This window comes from Pinus tabuliformis, chromosome 5_1 (assembly GCF_031772625.1).
Source record: "Pinus tabuliformis cultivar Carrire ecotype Pingquan chromosome 5_1, CPIR1, whole genome shotgun sequence".
Lineage (NCBI taxonomy): Eukaryota > Viridiplantae > Streptophyta > Pinopsida > Pinales > Pinaceae > Pinus > Pinus tabuliformis.
In genome coordinates this window covers 776,628,558-776,647,597 of record NC_142305.1, presented here as the reverse complement: position 1 = coordinate 776,647,597, position 19,040 = coordinate 776,628,558, and the positions used below count along the sequence as shown (strand labels likewise).

General features: G+C 39.1%; 1 pseudogene; it reads right to left on the bottom strand.

Annotated features, from left to right (window-relative positions):
* Positions 1-2,697: 2,697 nt before the first annotated feature.
* LOC149167242 (G-type lectin S-receptor-like serine/threonine-protein kinase SD2-5) lies at positions 2,698-13,370 on the bottom strand (annotated as a pseudogene).
* Positions 13,371-19,040: the final 5,670 nt, after the last annotated feature.

Sequence of the window (19,040 nt, the reverse complement as noted above, 5' to 3'; positions counted from 1 at the left end):
TTGCAGAGGAGATGATGAATGGGCATGGGCAAGGGATTATGAAAATTGTTGTCAAGGTGGATATTATTGAAATGTGACAACAAAGTAATGTAAATAATGTAATTATGGGTAAATTTGGTTTGTTACGTTTCAGTCAGTTGTATAATGAGAAGGAGTTATGTAACAAAGTGAACCCATATTAATTGGGATCACTCGTGAAGCTTGTAACCATGAAGAATCATCTTTGATTAATAAGTTTCCAATCCCTTCCCCCGTGGAGGTTTCCTTGATACACTATCAAGGTTTTACCACATAACTTTTGTGCGTTTTTGCGGTGTATATGATTCAGTTTCCATTCAATTTTTCTACTATATATTTCTTGTTGTGTGTTTGTTTAATATCTTTTTAGACCAACATTAATGTCTCTTTAGACCAAAATTAGATGCCTTTAGATCTAGATTTCTCAAATTACAAATCAAGCCTAAAGTCAAACTCAAACAACTAATTATATATATAATATCAATTTAAAATAACATAAATAAATAAAAACAATTTTATCTTTAACTTCAATCTCTACATTCCATAATTTATACATTCAAAAGATTACATTAATTTTTAGCATCAAATAAATTTGTGTGGCGTATAGAAACAATTGAATCTAATCTCCATTCTCATGATTAGACCCAACTTAATATTCTCCGCCATTACATACAAGGTAGGTGACGCTTATGCAGTAAGGTAGGTAACGCTTATGCAGTGATATTTTTAATTATAAATTAAAGATTTTAATGAAAATAATTGCGAAAGAAAATAATTAATAATTAATAATATTAAAATATATAATAATAAGATATTATAATTATTTTAAAAAAATTTAATTTAAAAAAATAAATTATTTTTAAAAGATTGAGATATCAAAATAAATCTTATATAATGGAGTTATGAGAACATTGAATAAATTATATTACAATAAAATTCTGAACAAAACAATAAAGTCACTACCATCATGCAAATAAATGGTTAACAAAAACTTATTAATTACCGTATAAAAATATTCTTATAACCACGTAAAATTTAACTTAATAATTAACTAGATATATCTAATTAATGTTAATATGATGTATTACATAAACTAATATATCTAACCAGTTTTAGAATGATATGTCACATTCAATTTCCAACATCAGATTTCTCAAGTGGCAGGGGCACTGCGTTGTGAGGCCTTCAGAGTCTACAACGAGATAGAAAGGTGGAAAGAAAAACCCAAAATTAATGCAGCGCAGTGAAAACGATCTATCATTTTAATCACTGCAGTATAAAGAACCTTCACACCCTGGTGATAAAGAGTCATCGATCGGAGTGTGAAATGCAAATAACTATAAACGAAGAGCAGCAGTGAAAACCGCTCCTGCAAAATATGCCTTTGCATGTACTCATTATGAAATGCACGCAAAATATGTGTGAAGAAAATGGGCTATCTTTCATTATAAAAGAATACATATACATATGATTTTCTCCACTTGCATCCTGTTGTTTCAAAACAGTTAACTTCTAAATTGCCTTCTGACTGTCTCTGTTCAGACAACTTCTAAATTGCCCTTTGCACATAAAGATGACTTCCTCTATGTAGTTGTCAAGAAAGAGACAAATTACAAAATGTTTGTCTGATCAAATACTAGTGATAGCACTGTATATCACATGAGGCCCCGTATCTAAGATGACCCATCATATCATGATATATACAGACCACTGAAGGCAGCTATTTTCAAAAGCCTGGAAGCTAATCATCTCTGGATGTGCATTGAATCCTTCTTTACAGAAAATATCTGTCCCTCTATTTTGCTATCTGGAGATATGGGAAATAAAAAACTTTTTAAAATTCATTCATCAACACCTTGATCCTCTATTTTGCTCTCTGAAGATATGGGAAATAAAAAAATTCATTTATCAACACCCTGACCCTGTTCTTCCAATTAGAAAATTCAAGAGTCTCCCATTTATATCTCTCATTTCCCATATCCTCAATTCCAAACCATTTGGAACAATATAAGGCACTCCTTAATGCAAGAAATTTTGCCTTTGGTATTAGTTACTTTGCCGCTAAACCAGACGAAATGGTAAAAACCTCAGCTCAAATGAATGGGCATCAGGAAAGGCAGAAAAGAGAAACACAAAAACTCAAATGAATGGACATCAGGAAAGGCAGAAAAGAGAAACACAAAAATTAAGACACACAAACTATAGGAGCTATTGTTCTTCTTTATTGATCACACAAATTTGATTATTACAATGAATCCAAAGATTTACTTACCCTCCCAAAATATACCTTAACTCACTTAACATTAGACTTTTCCTAAAATATAACTTAACTCACTTAGAATTTTCCCAAAATATAATTTAACTGGAAATCACTAGAATTGTATCAATTAACTAAATCTCTTAAATTTAAGAAACTCTAACATGCGAGACTAATTACAATTTCTAACAGCTGCCCCATGACTCTAATGATGTGGCCGCACGGAAAAAACCACCTAGAAAGCAAGCCCACAGATTCCTTCGGCCCCGAGTTATTTGTGATTTCCTCCCCTGATTAAATGATACCTTGTCCCTGACAAAAACATGATTTAATCGTTGGTCATGGTGATTAATATTAATATCATTTATAAATCGAAGAAAAAATATTACGTAAAAGGAAATGCATTACATGTGTTTGTCAGGGTTACCCGACGCCAACCCAATATTATGCTTTTCGCTATCTCGCCGACAAAAATTCCATGGATGAACAGACATTAGCCGAACTGCTGGGAGGGGACAGAAATCTCGAATTAGGGTTCATTCGCTTTGCTATGGCAAACTGAAAATTCTCGTGAAGAGGCAGATCCAGAACCTCCTTTAGTCCTTCCAGCATCTGGACGACCTCCACCATCGAAGGTCTACTATGTATGCACTGAAAACCGATTTTCAATACTCTGATCACTTGGTTTCTGTCAAAACCTCAATCACCCGCAAGTCTCGAGTCAATCACCTTTGTCTCTCTGCCGACGACAGCCATTAAGAGCGCCCAAGCAGGCAAGTAACACTTATCGGACTTAGCCCATTTACTGTAGTTCTTTGGCCCTCCAATAATCTCGAGAAGCACGATTCCAAAGCTGTACACATCGCTCTTCTCAGTGATGGCGCATTCCAGAAGCCACTCCGGGGCAAGGTAACTGGGAGTGCCTCTCATGGTGGTCACCACGCCGCTATCCTTTCGGCTCATGAGCGTAGCCAACCCGAAGTCAGAAACCTTGGCCACAAAATTCTCGTCGAGGAGAATGTTTTGAGGTTTTACATCCAAATGAATGATCTTATACCGGCATTCCTGATGTAAGTAAGCCAGGCCACGGGCGGTGCCCAATACGATATTGAATCTAATGGGCCAGGTCAGGAACCTTATGTTACTCTCATCGAAAAGCCATCGGTCCAAGGAGCTATTGGGCATGTGTTCGTAGATGAGGATCTTGTGAGATCCCTGTGAGCAGAAACCCAACAGTTGCACCAGATTCCAGTGATGGATTATGCTCAATATCGCAACCTCTGAGTAAAATTCCTTCACGCCTTGCCTTGCGATCTCCAGTCTCTTCACAGCTACCATCGTCCCATTTTCAAGCACGCCTTCGTACACTGTCCCGAACCCGCCGGATCCCAGCACCTTCCCAAAATTGTTGGTCAGCTTCCGAATTTCCTTGAACGAGAATTTCCTCGCCATCACATTCGGAATACTGTACGCAGTCTCACTTGAATGGTCTCTCCCGGAATTGCCTGATTCTGGTCGTGACCTTCTGCAAGCCCTGAAAGGATGAAAGAAATGTTAGAAATCTACAGTTTCTAAATCTTAATGTGACCCGGTTAAAAGCATTAAAGCATTAATGCGTTAAAAGCATTAAAGCATTAAAGAACTAAAGCAGTTTCTAATCTAAAGCATTAGATCTTAAGCGTTGAATTGGTATATGATGGACGTACCAGATTAGAGTTAAATAATATAAAGAATTGGGTCCTCTCTCTCCCACACAAGAGTTGCATTCTTCTCCATCAAGAAGCACATAAAGGAAGTGAGGGCAAGAGGAGAGAAACCGAATTCTGAAGAAGAGGAACAGTCAGGAGTCAGAAGAAAACAGATGGCAGCCATTACATCTTCCGCTGTTAATCAAGGTATTTCATCTTAAACAATAGATCATATTAAGTTCTGTTTGTGAAATATTCGGTATTGATGATCTTTGGGCTGTTAGCTGTTAGTAGCTATATTTTACATTTGGTATCAGAGCCACAATCAATAACTGAATATTTCCTATGATTGCAATTGATCTGTTCATGGCTTGACGAAAATACGTTGTCCTCTATGGTGACACATAACCCCCATATTTGCGTGTCGGCCTTTTGATTCAAGCGCTTTCATCCAAATGGATTTTAAGATTATTTAGGCATGCTTCGGTTGCTTTTATTCTTTTCTCATGATGTTAATCAAGATAACAATACCAGATGCTCATTTATGTTCCCTGAACCACGGTGAAATAAGTAGTGGGTATGGGTATGGGTGTCTCCACCGTCTATGTCGTAAACGTTAACTGTGTGATTGTCTACACAATCAACAAATACTCGACCACATCTTCTGTTGGGTTCCTTTAGGTTAAAATCATTTAGCCCTATTATTACTTTCAACTGAAGTGCCGTGAGCATTGAACTCATCATCGCCATGGATTCTCAAGAAAGCGATTCTCAAGTTCTCTGCCATAAAGAGAACGAGAGCGATGAGAAACAAACAGAGGTATGCAATCCTCAAGAGCCGAAGGACGATCAGGAACCAGTCGCGACTGAATCTCCAAAGGCCAAAGAGGAATCTATAAGAAGTAGAGAAATAAAGCCCGTGGGAAAAATGAGGACTATAGGAGTGGCTCTCAATAACTCTAATACCTGCAAAGCTGCCCAATTGATGGCCTTAGCTGCCGAGAGTAACCTAAACAGCCGAAATTGAAACTCACTGCAAATATCCAAATTTGGAGTTTCGTTATAATTAAATATGCTCAAACCGCATAGATTGGACGGAAAAGGACCATTCAGAAATTTGGTTTCAAGTATGACTTGAGTGACCATACCTGTAGAATTGTCGCAGGTAAAATTTGAACCTCTTGACGAAGAGCGTGGGCTCTGTTCTTCTGTAGTAGACCACATGAAAGCAACAAGGATACACTCCAAAAACAATATTATATGAATCTCACAATTTATTTATTCACCATATCATTGTATGTTCGCTGTGTATGTTGGAATGAATGTATTAAAATGCGGTGAATATAAGTTATTGAATCCTGGAAGATAGTCAAATTTGTGCACTGTAAGAAGACTAACAAAGCAATCATTTTAGTACAGAGTTGAGTAGAACTCCTGTAGGAAGGTTACAGTTTCGATTGACGTTTGGAATGTGGGCATAAAAGTAATTGCTCTATGACTGATTGTTTTGCAAATTATTTATGCACATGAGATTTATGATTTTGTTAATCACCAAAGTGGTCAAAATCAGAATAATCATTTAGTGCATAAGTGACATAATGATTATTGATAGAAATTGCCAGTTATAATAATACCAATTAAGAACTGGCGTCACTAATGATAGAACCTGAGAACTTACCCAAAGGAAAGTCTTGTTCTATAACTAGTTGACATGATGAGGTTTAATAGATGTTTTGATTAAATAAATATTGATCATCCAAAGATGTCAGTTCTATTTAATTAAATATATTTATTACCTACTTATGTTTTGGTATTTAATTATGTTAAGTATAAGGTAGTATCTACCCAAAGGAGTGCTATATTATACTATTATGTCTACATCTGAATCGCGTAAGTTATGAGCTTATAGTTATTTCATTTTTGATTTGCAGATTATCTATCTTTCGTATGTTTTGAATCAAATTTAGTTGAAGTTCCTATTAATACATGGTGGCTTGATACTGGTGCTACAACTCATGTTTCCAACAATATGCAGGGATTTCTTACGATCCGAACCATAAATCCAAATGAAGATCGTTTTCTCTTTATGGGAAACGGAATGAAATCTTCAATTGAAGGCATTGGGACTTATCGTCTAATTCTAGAAAGTGGATATGTATTAGACTTATACAGTACCCTTTATGTACCTTCATTATCTAGAAACCTTATTTCCGTAAGTAAGTTGGATAATTCTAGTTTTAGATGTATGTTTGGATCTGGCTGTTTTGATTTATATAAGAATACTGATAATGTTGGTTCTGGTATTCTAATTGATGGTTTATATAAATTGAAACTGAATGACACTTATGTAAATTCCTTGTTGAATGTAGTAAATAATGTTGGATGTAAACGTAGCAGGTTGAATGAAAATTCTGCTTTCTTGTGGCATAAACGACTAGGTCATATATCCAAAGAAAGAATGATGAGATTAGTAAGTAATGAAATTTTGTCAAATTTGGACTTTAGTGATCTAGAATTATGTGTGGATTGTATTAAAGGTAAACAAACCAAACATAATAAGAAAGGAGCCACTAGAAGCAGCCAGCTTCTTGAAATAATACACACTGATATTTGCGGACCTATGGACACTCCAGCCTTTAATGGAGAAAAGTATTTCATCACTTTCATTGACGATTTTTCCCGTTATGGTTATGTCTATTTTCTTCATGAAAAATCTCAATCTGTGAATGTCCTTGAGACGTTTGTAAAGGAAGTTGAGAGGCAATTAGATAAAAAGGTGAAAATCATAAGGTCTGATAGAGGTGGTGAATATTATGGTAAATATAATGAGTCAGGCCAGTGTCCAGGTCCATTTGCAAAATTCCTCGAAAGTCATGGCATATGTGCGCAATACACAATGCCAGGTACACCACAGCAAAATGGTGTAGCAGAAAGGCACAATAGGACGTTAATGGATATGATTAGGAGTATGATGTCAGATTCTACACTACCTAAGAAGTTGTGGTCATATGCTCTCAAAACCGCTAATTATTTGTTGAATAGGGTTCCTAGTAAAGCTGTTCAAAAGACTCCTTTTGAGTTATGGACTAACAGGAAACCTAGCTTAAGACACCTGCATGTTTGGGGTTGTCCAGCGGAAGCGAGAATTTATAATCCACATGAAAAGAAATTAGATTCTCGAACGATCAGTGGGTATTTTTTAGGATACCCTGAGAAATCTAAAGGGTACGTGTTTTACTGTCCTAATCATAGTCCAAGAATTATAGAAACTGGTAATGCAAGATTCATTGAGAATGGTGAAGTCAGTGGGAGTACTAGAAGAGAAATAGTAGAAATAAAGGAAACAAGGGTAAATGTTACATTGCCAAGAATAGTTCGTCCATCTACTATTACTCCAAATGTTGTTCCGGCTGTTGTAGAACAGCATGATGATAATGAACAACATATAAATGAAGAAGTACTTCCTGAAGGAAATGACTTACATAATACTGATATGCATGAACCACAACAAGTAGCATTAAGAAGACCTCAAAGAAATCGTAGGTCAGCTATTTCTGATGATTATGTGGTTTATATGCAAGAATCAGATTATGATATTGGAATCAATAAGGATCCAGTTTCGTTTTCACATGCTGTAGAAAGTAAAGAGTCAAAGGAATGGATTAATGCCATGAAAGAAGAAATGAAATCCATGCAACATAATGAAGTTTGGGATCTCGTTGAGTTACCACATGGCTGTAAAAGAGTCGGATGCAAATGGGTTTTTAAAACCAAACACGACTCTAGTGGTAATATCAAACGGTATAAAGCTAGACTTGTTGCTAAGGGTTACACTCAGAAAGATGGTGTTGATTACAAGGAGACATTTTCTCCTGTTTCGAAAAAGGACTCACTAAGAATAATAATGGCATTAGTAGCTCATTATGATTTGGAGTTACATCAAATGGATGTGAAAACAGCCTTTCTGAATGGAGATCTTGAAGAGGATGTTTATATGGATCAACCTGAGGGTTTTTCTGTAGAAGGTAAAGAACAATTGGTGTGTAAACTTAAGAAGTCAATATATGGGCTTAAACAAGCATCCCGACAATGGTATATTAAGTTCAATACCATTATTACATCTTTTGGTTTTAAGGAAAATACGGTTGATCACTGTATATACCTAAAGATCAGTGGGAGCAAGTTTATTTTTCTGGTCCTTTATGTTGATGACATCTTGCTTGCTGCAAATAATTTAAGTATATTGCATGAGACTAAGGAATTTCTCTCAACGAACTTTGAAATGAAAGATATGGGAGAGGCATCCTATGTGATTGGAATAGAAATATTCCGTGATCGATCACAAGGAATATTGGGATTGTCTCAGAAAGGATATGTCGAAAGGATTCTAGAGAGATTTGGAATGAGTAAGTGTTCACCTGGAATAGTTCCTGTACAGAAAGGTGATAAATTCAATCTCATGCAATGTCCTAAGAATGGTGTTGAACGAAAGGAAATGGAATCAATTCCCTATGCATCTATTGTAGGTAGCCTAATGTATGCTCAAACCTGTACTAGACCGGATATCAGCTTTGCGGTCGGTATGTTAGGGAGGTATCAAAGTAATCCAGGAAGGGAACATTGGCAAGCTGCAAAGAAAGTTTTGAGGTACTTACAAGGCACGAAAGATTACATGCTCATGTATAGAAGATCCAATGAATCAGAGGTGATTGGATATAGCGATTCAGATTTTGTTGGATGCATCGATATTAGAAAATCGACTTTTGGTTACCTGTTTATGTTTGCTCAAGGTGCCATATCATGGAAAAGTGCGAAACAGACTATCGTTGCTTCATCTACTATGGAGGCAGAATTTGTGGCATGTTTTGAAGCCACAATTCATGCATTATGGTTGCGGAACTTTATTTCAGGACTTGCGGTTGTCGACACCATTAGCAAGCCGCTGAAAATCTATTGTGATAACTCTGCAGCAGTATTTTTCTCAAAGAACGACAAGTACTCTAAAGGTGCCAAACACATAGATCTGAAGTATCTTGTTGTGAAAGATGAGGTTCAGAAACAAAGAGTGTCAATCATGCACATCAGGACAGAACTTATGATTGCAGACCCTTTGACGAAAGGGTTACAACCAAGACAATTTAAGGAACATGTTCAAAGAATGGGTCTTGGTTGTATTAATAATAATTGATGTGTGACATTCTGAGCTCTTTTATGTGTTTCTGATATACAATTATGTGTCTCTTGTTTTAATGAAGTAGTACGTATTTTATGTAATTTTAAACAAGAAAGAGTCTTATAAAGATATTATGTTTAATCATTATGATATAAGACATTATGTGGACCATTATGCTGTTTTATATAAATTATGAGTATGAATTGATGGATTGCTGGTATTGTAGTATATGGAAGGGAATGCATTGAATTAATAGTCCACAACCGCCATAACTCTCGGAAATTTATCATAGTATGATGTTCAACACTTAATATTATGAATAATCGGGTCAAGTGGGAGAATGTTAGAAATCTGCAGTTTCTAAATCTTAATGTGACCCGGTTAAAAGCATTAAAGCATTAAAGCGTTAAAAGCATTAAAGCATTAAAGCACTAAAGCAGTTTCTAATCTAAAGCATTAGATCTTAAGCGTTGAATTGGTATATGATGGACGTACCAGATTAGAGTTAAATATTATAAAGAATTGGGTCCTCTCTCTCCCACACAAGAGTTGCATTCTTCTCCATCAAGAAGCACATAAAGGAAGTGAGGGCAAGAGGAGAGAAACCGAATTCTGAAGAAGAGGAACAGTCAGGAGTCAGAAGAAAACAGATGGCAGCCATTACATCTTCCGCTGTTAATCAAGGTATGTCATCTTAAACAATAGATCATATTAAGTTCTGTTTGTGAAATATTCGGTATTGATGATCTTTGGGCTGTTAGCTGTTAGTAGCTATATTTTACAAGAAAACCAAAACCATTGTAGCTGCTAGCAAACCGACTCCGATGGTGACCCCGATAACGGTTTTGTACGATTTCTTGCCATGCCTCGAGGCCTTTGGATTCCTGATTAAATCCATGCTTTGCACTTTGATGAAAGCAAAATTCTTCCAGTTCCAGGTCTCTGCAAGTGTCCCGAGCTGAGACGCAACGACAAAGCAAGATTTGGATTCGTCCACATAAAAGGAAGCTCTGCACGAACAATTTTTTAAGCAGTAGTCTGAACATTTTTCCATCGTAGACATATTAAGAGGAACGGTATACCGGTTACGATAGTATTCTATTCCCGAAAGAGAAAACATCTGCCAGCTTCCATCAACGTTGGAGCAGCTGGGTTTCTCAGATAATTCACAGCTTGATCCATTGAATCTGTATTCACTTCCTATGTGATGTGTACCATTGTTGGGACATTTACATTGTTGATTCTCTTGAGAGCAAATCCCATAATTTCCACAAGAGTTGGGCAATTGGCATTTGCTCATAGCTTCAGACAACAGTTGGAAGGGCCGTTCAAGTCCAGATGCATATCCTCTCATATTTCCATCATAGTCCAGTCTTATGTAGACGGCGTCTGACAATAAATTCGCCCGGGCACCGCGAGAGAGATAATAATCCGGCGTAAAAGATGAAATATTACACATATTCTATGCACTGCTAGTCGTAGAGAGTAGAAACTTCAAACCAAGACTTGAAGCCGGCCATGAAACAGTCACGTTGAAGGAAATAGCTGAGCAATTTTGGTCCAGAGTAAGGGCGCTCTCATTGTAGACATTCCACGTCCAGTAAAGCTCGGAGGAGGCAGTATCAGGTCCATTGACATAGAGTCCCAGACCCCTGGGCCTCACTTGCAGGCTATATGTGTCGTGTGACAGATTATAAAGGGACCTTCGGCTAACGAGCGCTTGCCCTACACAGAGTTATTGGCCCAGCAAAAGTGTATCTGTGGGATTATCGCTGCTTTGCCAGAGAGTTGTGTTTGCCTTGCCAAGAATTCGAAGCACACCTCCACCAGACAGTCTCATTCCCGTGACTTCCCGCCTGTCTTCGTCGACCATATGATTCTCCTACCAGAAGACAATAAACCGCCAATAATGGAGTCGGAAAGCACCAGATTCCCATCAGACTGCAGCTCCAGGATCCCGTTCTGTGACACGGGGTTATCTCCATTGGCAGCCCACACAACCCCACCATTTCGCTGCCAAGGCGATCCGGACAGCACGATGGACAGAACATATTCATCATTTCCTGTTTGCACGAAACTCAAAAAGGACCAGGACGTGATTTGGGAAGAGAAGTTCTGATGAACAACATACACAGGGGTTAAATTTGACGCCGTATGCCCGTATTTGGCATTTTTCCCCGTAAAATACGTTTTAATTTAAAACCTCCACGTTATACGCAATTTGTCGTGCATTTTCAAAACCGTCCTATTGACGGGCATGTTTAAAAATTAAAAATTTTATTTTTTTTTTATATATATATATATATATATATATATATGTTTATAACCTATGGGCCTATGGCGTTTTTTATATGGTGTACCGTGTGACATGATCTAATGGCTATCAGCCTATCACCGTATGACATTTTTAATATAGTGTATCGTGTGACAGTGATCACCGTATGATGTATCACTGTATCAGATCTGCGGTGCGGTCCTGCGGATTTTACATTCAATCTACCACCTGTAAACTTTAATACGTATCAGATTCCATTAATGAGTCCGAATCCCGGCACCAACTATTGCTTCAGCGCCCTTTACCCTCGAGACATTCCGAGGAATTAATCACCGGGTCGACTCGCCGAGGCTTAGTCATTTGCTTTGTGCTTTGCTTCGCCTGGTCGCCTGCAAATTTGGAGAGGGGGCCACGAAGTACCACCTCAACGTTTACAAAAACCCTGCCTCCCTGCTTTCTTGATCTGTGCTTTTGGTGCTTTTGATTGCAAATGTCGTGAAGCAGAAGCCGAGGCCGTAAACGGAGAGGTATGCAGTTGTGGACTCGGCAGGAATTTCCGTATTTAAATGTGGAAAATGTGATACGCGAAGTTTTAAATGTCTGCAGTATTTTTTTATTTGTTTTTCAAAATTTGTCGTCTCTGAAACAACAGACTAATTATGGAAATCATTTTGAACTCTCACGAACTTGGAGGATTTCTTTGGATACAATTTTTGCGGATACAAAATTGAATGATACGGCTTATTAGTCTGGAAATGGCAAGAAAGCTAGTTGCCATCGGTTTTTTTCCATATTTGTGCAGGAATGTATTTGGAATTTCTGAATCTGAATTTTCCCTGATCTGTGCAGGAGTACTTGTAGGTTTCTTTTGTAAAGGTTGAAGTCTTCGGAGCCCATACATTTGACGTTTTCTGGGTTTGAGTGTGAAATTCGACCCAGGTGAATTGGCTATGTTCGTGTTGCGCTGAATCGTTTGGGCAGATCCGCTTCGTACGTATTTTGTTGACTTGTTCTGTATTATACCTTGAAAGGAGGATTAGTCTGAAAATTTACTAAAAATGTTTGTGCGGAGTTTATCTCTTTTTTACTCGTTTAACCCTGTGACAGAATTTAAAGGTTATTTTCTATGTAAATGTTTCCGAGAGATTACTTCCTGTTTAAATGTTTCCCACTGTTTGTTTACAGATTACTTCCACTTGTATTTTATGTTGCATTTAAATTGATTGGAATATTTGTTTTTACATTGATGTGTTGTGTTTGATTTTATCAAGCGAGGATGTATTGGTTGCAAAATTAGACTAATATTGAAGTTTTCGGGCGCGTATTTGAGTGAATCTTTCTTTTTCTGAACGAAATCCGCTTTCACAGACCATACATCAACGTTTTCTTATGCCACCATAACCCAACACATTTCGGTAATAAAACAATTTTTAACTCTAGAAAACTTGATAGGAATCATATATAAAAATAACAACTTAGGTGAGAGTCGAGACAACAATGTAGAAACATTTTATTTGAGAGAAAATTTATCATATCAAAAAAGATCCATTAAAAAAATATGCTATACTTGATTTTATTCTTAACAAACCAGTTCACAGAACACACATGAAACTTGTACAAATAAATTTTAAAAGTCATATGATGGACAGTTTAAAAATAAAAACATCATAAAAAAAATTCCTTGACGGATAGGGTCACCCGTCAAATTTAACCCCTGAACATACGTGACCATAATTGCAGTGGCGTCGTGTTCGTTAGTGAGAACCGTGGAAGCTACCGTGGTACTCACGTCGGAAACAAACCAAGTTGCGTTGATGGTGAGGAATCCATCAAATCTCTGGGCATTTACCAAACAGTGGATCAGGGTAAACATGAACCAGACAGTACAGATTAGCCTGCGACAGAACCTGACATGGGATCCTTCCATCATGTTATATATGACAACTCAACAGACCGAAAACCAGCAATAGGGTCGATAATCTGCTCCTCCATAACCTAGAGAAAAAGGAGAGGAATGTTGTTATAATAGCCAAGGTCTAATTGATTACTTGAGAATAAATTCTCCTATTAACCAACTTTAAACAACATTATCTAAACAAATTCATAATAGTCAGTTTGCGTAATCACATTCTGGTAGGCGACCGTTGAAGTCAAAAGCACGAGTCATGACTTTTTGGCAGCGCATAGATATTTCAGACATAAACAATTCAAATGCAATATATGCCACAAACAGGTGGTTCTTATTTCTAACCCTATAGCATTATAAATGTTATGTCTTTACATTGTCTTTATAACATTATAAATGTTATGTCCTTACACAGTCTTGACAACGCACTGCACTTAGAAATCTTTTCTATGTGGAACCGTGCCTACCAAAATTAGAATTTCAAAACATATCTAATTGATATAACCGTTTGATGTAACTATTTAACTAGTAACTATTTGACTGAACACAATCAATTTACCTCTCAAATTCCATCCCTCTGCCCAATATTAAGCACCCTATTCCTAATTTAAATGCACTAAATACGAAGAGGGAATATACGGACCAAATATTAAGCACCCTATTCATAATTTAAATGCACTACATACGAAGAGGGAATATACAAAGGGCTCGAAAACGATAGTAACAAGTATTACGTTATGTACCATTAACGGTCAATTATTGACTTCATGTTTTGGAGATATGTGATAAGATAGTTTCGACTTTAAAATGAGCTCAGTCAAGATGGGTATGAATGGTTAAAAAATTCAATCCCTGTACCAAATACCGAGCACTGAATATTAAGCACCCTCAAGATGGGTATGAATGAATGAAAAATTCCATCCCTGTACCAAATACCGAGCACCCTATTCATAATTAAAATGCAGTAAATACGAAGAGGGAATATACCGAGGGCTCGAAAACGATAGTTACAAGTATTACATTATGTAGTAAGTTATACATCAATTATTGACTTAATGTTATGGAGATATGTGATAAGATAGTTTTGACTTGAACACGAGAGTAGTAAAGATGGGTTTGAATAGATAAAAATGGAGATATATCATTCAAATGTAATAAGGTTATATAGTTAGTTTTTTCAAAGTGTTTAGTTTAGTAAGTTATACATTAACAATCAATTATTGACTTAATGTTCTGGAGATATGTGATCAGATAGTTTTGACTTTAACATGAGAGTAGTAAAGATGGGTTTGAATAGATAAAAATGGAGATATATCATTCAAATGTAATAAAGTTATATAGTTAATTTTCTCAAAGTGTTTAGTTTAATTATTGAATTTTGAAAAGTATGAAAGAACTTTTATATTTGAAAGGTTTAATTTAAATATATTTTAATTAAAGTAAAAAGTAATAAAAATATAATGGGGCTGTGCTTCACTGTTGTGTGTAAAATTGATGAATTTACTCAAAGAATTTATTATGTAGTTGGTTGTACCAAACAAGACTGTACCATTGAATTTATTGAGTGTGAGTGGAATTGGTGGATTGATTATTCATCTTGCTAGATAATCTCTTGTGCAGTGGACTATAGCATAGATGTAGATAAAGCCGTATTTGTGGTGTGGCCACGAGATTAATTCTCTAGTGAGGTTATTTGATGTATTTTGAATTAAATGTTTTTATTAGTCTCGGGCTTTTGTTTTAGTTGAATTAGCTTTTGTTTTAGTTGAATTGTTTTATAAAATTATTCATTACTTATGTTGTACAAGTTTTCTATGACTCATAATACTATATATATATATGAATGACAGACTTTATTAATATACAAAAATTAGGTTACTATTTTATTATGTGCTAATATTATTATCTATTGAGTTTTTAACTTATATGATACCTATAATATTTAGTTAATTTATAGATTTATATTATTAGTATATTATACTTATTATATAGGATTTAGTACCTAATTATAACTTAGGGATCTAATATAAATACTTAATTAGATTATATTAATAATGAATTTAATAAAAAAATAATGCTCTAACATCCAAATTGTCACGCCCCCAATCTTTTTTTTTCTTATTGGGCGGAGCGCGGCACCACCGAACGTCCACCCTTGACCGAATGCACGTTTATGGACTACGCCTTAACCATAAAACACTTAACTTTATTTCTTAAAGTGCATTTAAACATTCACCAACAGTTATAACATTCACCAATATTCATAACCGATAACATTCACATAATAAAACTGCAATAAAAATCATAATCACACCAATGTAATATGGGAGGGGCAACTCCCAAAGAGTTCGCCCAACCGTTTTATTATGAACTGCTTTCAATTTATACAAACAGTGCGCCGGGCTTAACGACGGCCTGCACTTTAACCAAATACCAAGTGTTACAATCGTGTGCCGGATTACTCACGGCCACACTTAACCAAACACCGAGTTATACAACCGTGTGTCGGACTTGCTCACGGCCACACTTAACCAATATAGAGAATGGGCCAACGCCCTTACAACGTGCGCTCGTGCCTATGGTGGAACGTGCCCACCCGGGTCACCGTTCCCCAACTCGGCCCGCGCCCTGAACGCACTACCCGCTACTCCCAAACCACCGTCGATACAATCTGCGCACAACCTGTTTCACCGTGTGTCCGAGCTGCAGCCAACTCGGCCTGTGCCCAACACCGAACCGCCGTGCCAACTCGCACCAACCGGCCTGCCGAATACCGTGTACAACTCGCACTGCCCACACTAACAACTTCGGTAAAGCTCGCACCTTCTCTTGCTATGCAAGAGATGTGCGCATAACCTGCGCCTTTACCTTGTGCGAATGTAGGAGATCAAAGACTTCAAGACTTGCTTGATCCTTTCTCATTCGAATGAGTCCTCTACTTATAGCCAACTCATCCTTTCGTTGAGGGGCGCTTATCTTACAAGTCGACCCCAAGAGAATACTTTCGAAGCCCCCATTTCATTTTATGGGCAGGTCGGCCCTTGCCCAAGGCAGGGCCGACCATTGCCCCTTATAAACTTTCGTAGCTTCTTCGCATTCTCTTATGTTGTAATTCGTAATGCTCCGAACGCCGCCTTGCTGCTTCCTTAGCTCGCATGACTATTCGCGCTTCACCACTGTTCGCCGTCGTGCCTTGTCGTTGCTGCATAGAGGGGCGCCCGCCCAGCCGCCCTCTGTTCGCCTACGACCACACGCCCAACCGATGCCCGTCCACGTTTAGCTCGCCCGTGTACTGTTCACGCCCAGCTCGTCCGTGTCCGCTCGCCCATGCGTGCGTTCACGCCCAGCTCACACATGTCCACTCGCCCATGTCCACTCGTCCGTGTCCGCTTGCCCATGCCTGCGTTCACTCCTAGTTCGCTCATGTCCGCTTGTCCATGTTCGTGTTCAGCTCGTCCACGTCCGACTCGTCCGTGTCCGGGTGTGAGTCGCCCTTGGGTCGTCCGCCCGTTTGGTGCGGGTCGACTCGCCGGTTCGCTCACTCGAGCCTTAACCGCTTCGTCCGCCGGTCTGGGTAACCTCACCCGGGTACAGTTCACCCGCGGGTCATCTCGCCCGCCCGCAACTCTGCCTGCTCCCAGTTTCCGCCTGTCCGAACTTGCTGCCTGTTCATGTTGTGCACGGGTTGTGCGCCCGGGGCGCCCGCCCGTCGTGCAAGGGTCGCCCGCGGGTCGCTCACCCGGGTCGCCGCCCGTTCACCACACCTCCGTGTCTGTTTGCCCGTTGGGCAGGCGCGCCCGCGCCCAACTCATCGCCCTGGTCGTCATTCCGCCCAACCGCAATCCTGTTCACCCGCCCGCCGGGTCGCCGTGCACAGCTTGCCCGCGGGTCAAGTCACCTTCGTGCAAAAATGTCGTGCACGCCCTGCCCGACTCGCTAGGGCGTTACACTCTCCTCCACTCGAAGACGTTGTCGTCCCGACAACACATCAACCACCACCATGGCTGATATCTACTATGATGTAGGCTCCCTCATACAAGGTAACCATCAACCCATATAGAGTCTGCTTCCACCAAGTCTGCTCCATGTGCCCATGCACATAACCAAGTGTCAACCTCATGTCAACATCTCATGGACCCATGCCCAGATCTATGGGAACCTCCATTTTCTGCTGCACGTCCTCATACCTGCTCAATCACCAAGTGAGGGCTCACTGCCTTGAGCAGCCAACAATGAGCTCATCTTCTTTGTCCTCTTAAGAAGATGTGTGAGGAGAGCTTGAAGGCTCTCCTTTACTAATCAATTCGATCCATCTGTCAGGATCTTCAACTTCCATTCTTTGTAGGTATGCTTCTCGATCTTCCCCCTGGATATTCGGCCTTACATACAGCTCCTCATCATCGTCCTCTTCTTCCACTAACTCTAGTCTCCTCGATACGTCCGAGATACTATCTGAAAGTGCACGGATGATTACAGATTGTTCTGCAATCTTTGCCTCCATCGTGGTCAACCTCTTGTCCACTTTCACCTGGTCCTCCATTTGCATGCCTCCCAACTTACGATCAGGTTTGGTTACCCCAATGGTTGGAACACCAATGGGCACATCTTCCCTTCCATCGTAAATGAAGAGCTTTCTCAAATGTGGCACTACCATGGTTTCATACTGCTTCATAAATTCCATCCCCAATACTGCCTCATAATCGTCAATCCGCACTACGGTGAAGTCCACCTTTCCGGTCCATCCACCAAGTGTGGTGTCTACCTTCTCGGCGATACCAAGGATCGCCATTGGAGGAGAGTTCACTATCTTCATTTGTGCCCTTGCAGGTACAAACTTCAGCCCAAGTCTCCTTGCTGTGTCTTCACTCATGAAATTGTGTGAAGCCCCACTATCAACCATAGTGAGTACATCGGCTCCACCTATCTTCATCTGGACATATTCCAACCTGTTCCTTTCTGGATCTCTTCTAGAAGCCACTTCTGTAGTAGCAGTTGCACCAAGGATCTGCATCATTCCTACGGAAGCGTTGTCATCCTCCTCAACAGGTTGTGCAACAGCAGCTATCTTCGGTTTAGATGGGCAATTCTTTACCGTGTGTGGCCCTTCACATAACCAACACTTCAAAGGCTTCTTGAACTTTGCACCATCCTCTGATTTCGGAGAGTCCTCCTTTTTATTTTCTTTCGGTTTGTCGGACTTCTTTTTCTCACTAGAAGTCTCATCATAATGGTCCACCAGCTTGTCGACTGCAGCAAAGGCTTCTTCAAGTGTTCTAATCTTCTGTCTCTTCACTTCGTTACGGGCCCAAGGTTTCAATCCAATAGTAAAATTGAACACCTTGTCCTTCTCTGCCATATCTGGAAGTTCTAAAGCTGCACTTGAAAACTCTCGCTGATATGCCTGCAAGCTTCCGGTTTGCTTGATGAACTTGATTTTTGTCCTTGCTTCCCAAGTTTCATCTTGAGGACTGAAGTGGGTCTGCAAGGCTTTCTTCATGTCGCACCACGAAGTGATCTCTTCAGCATTACCGTTGATGATTTGATCTACTCTTCTTCGCCACCACATCTTGGCATCGTTTGTTAGAAACTGAACGGCCACCTTAACTTGTGTCTCACCATCGGGCAGACTCAATCGTTCTAGGTACTGCTCCATGTCCCATAAGAAGTTACCGAGTGTCTTCGCACTCCTTGTACCGTCATAGGACTCCGGCTCCTTGACCTTT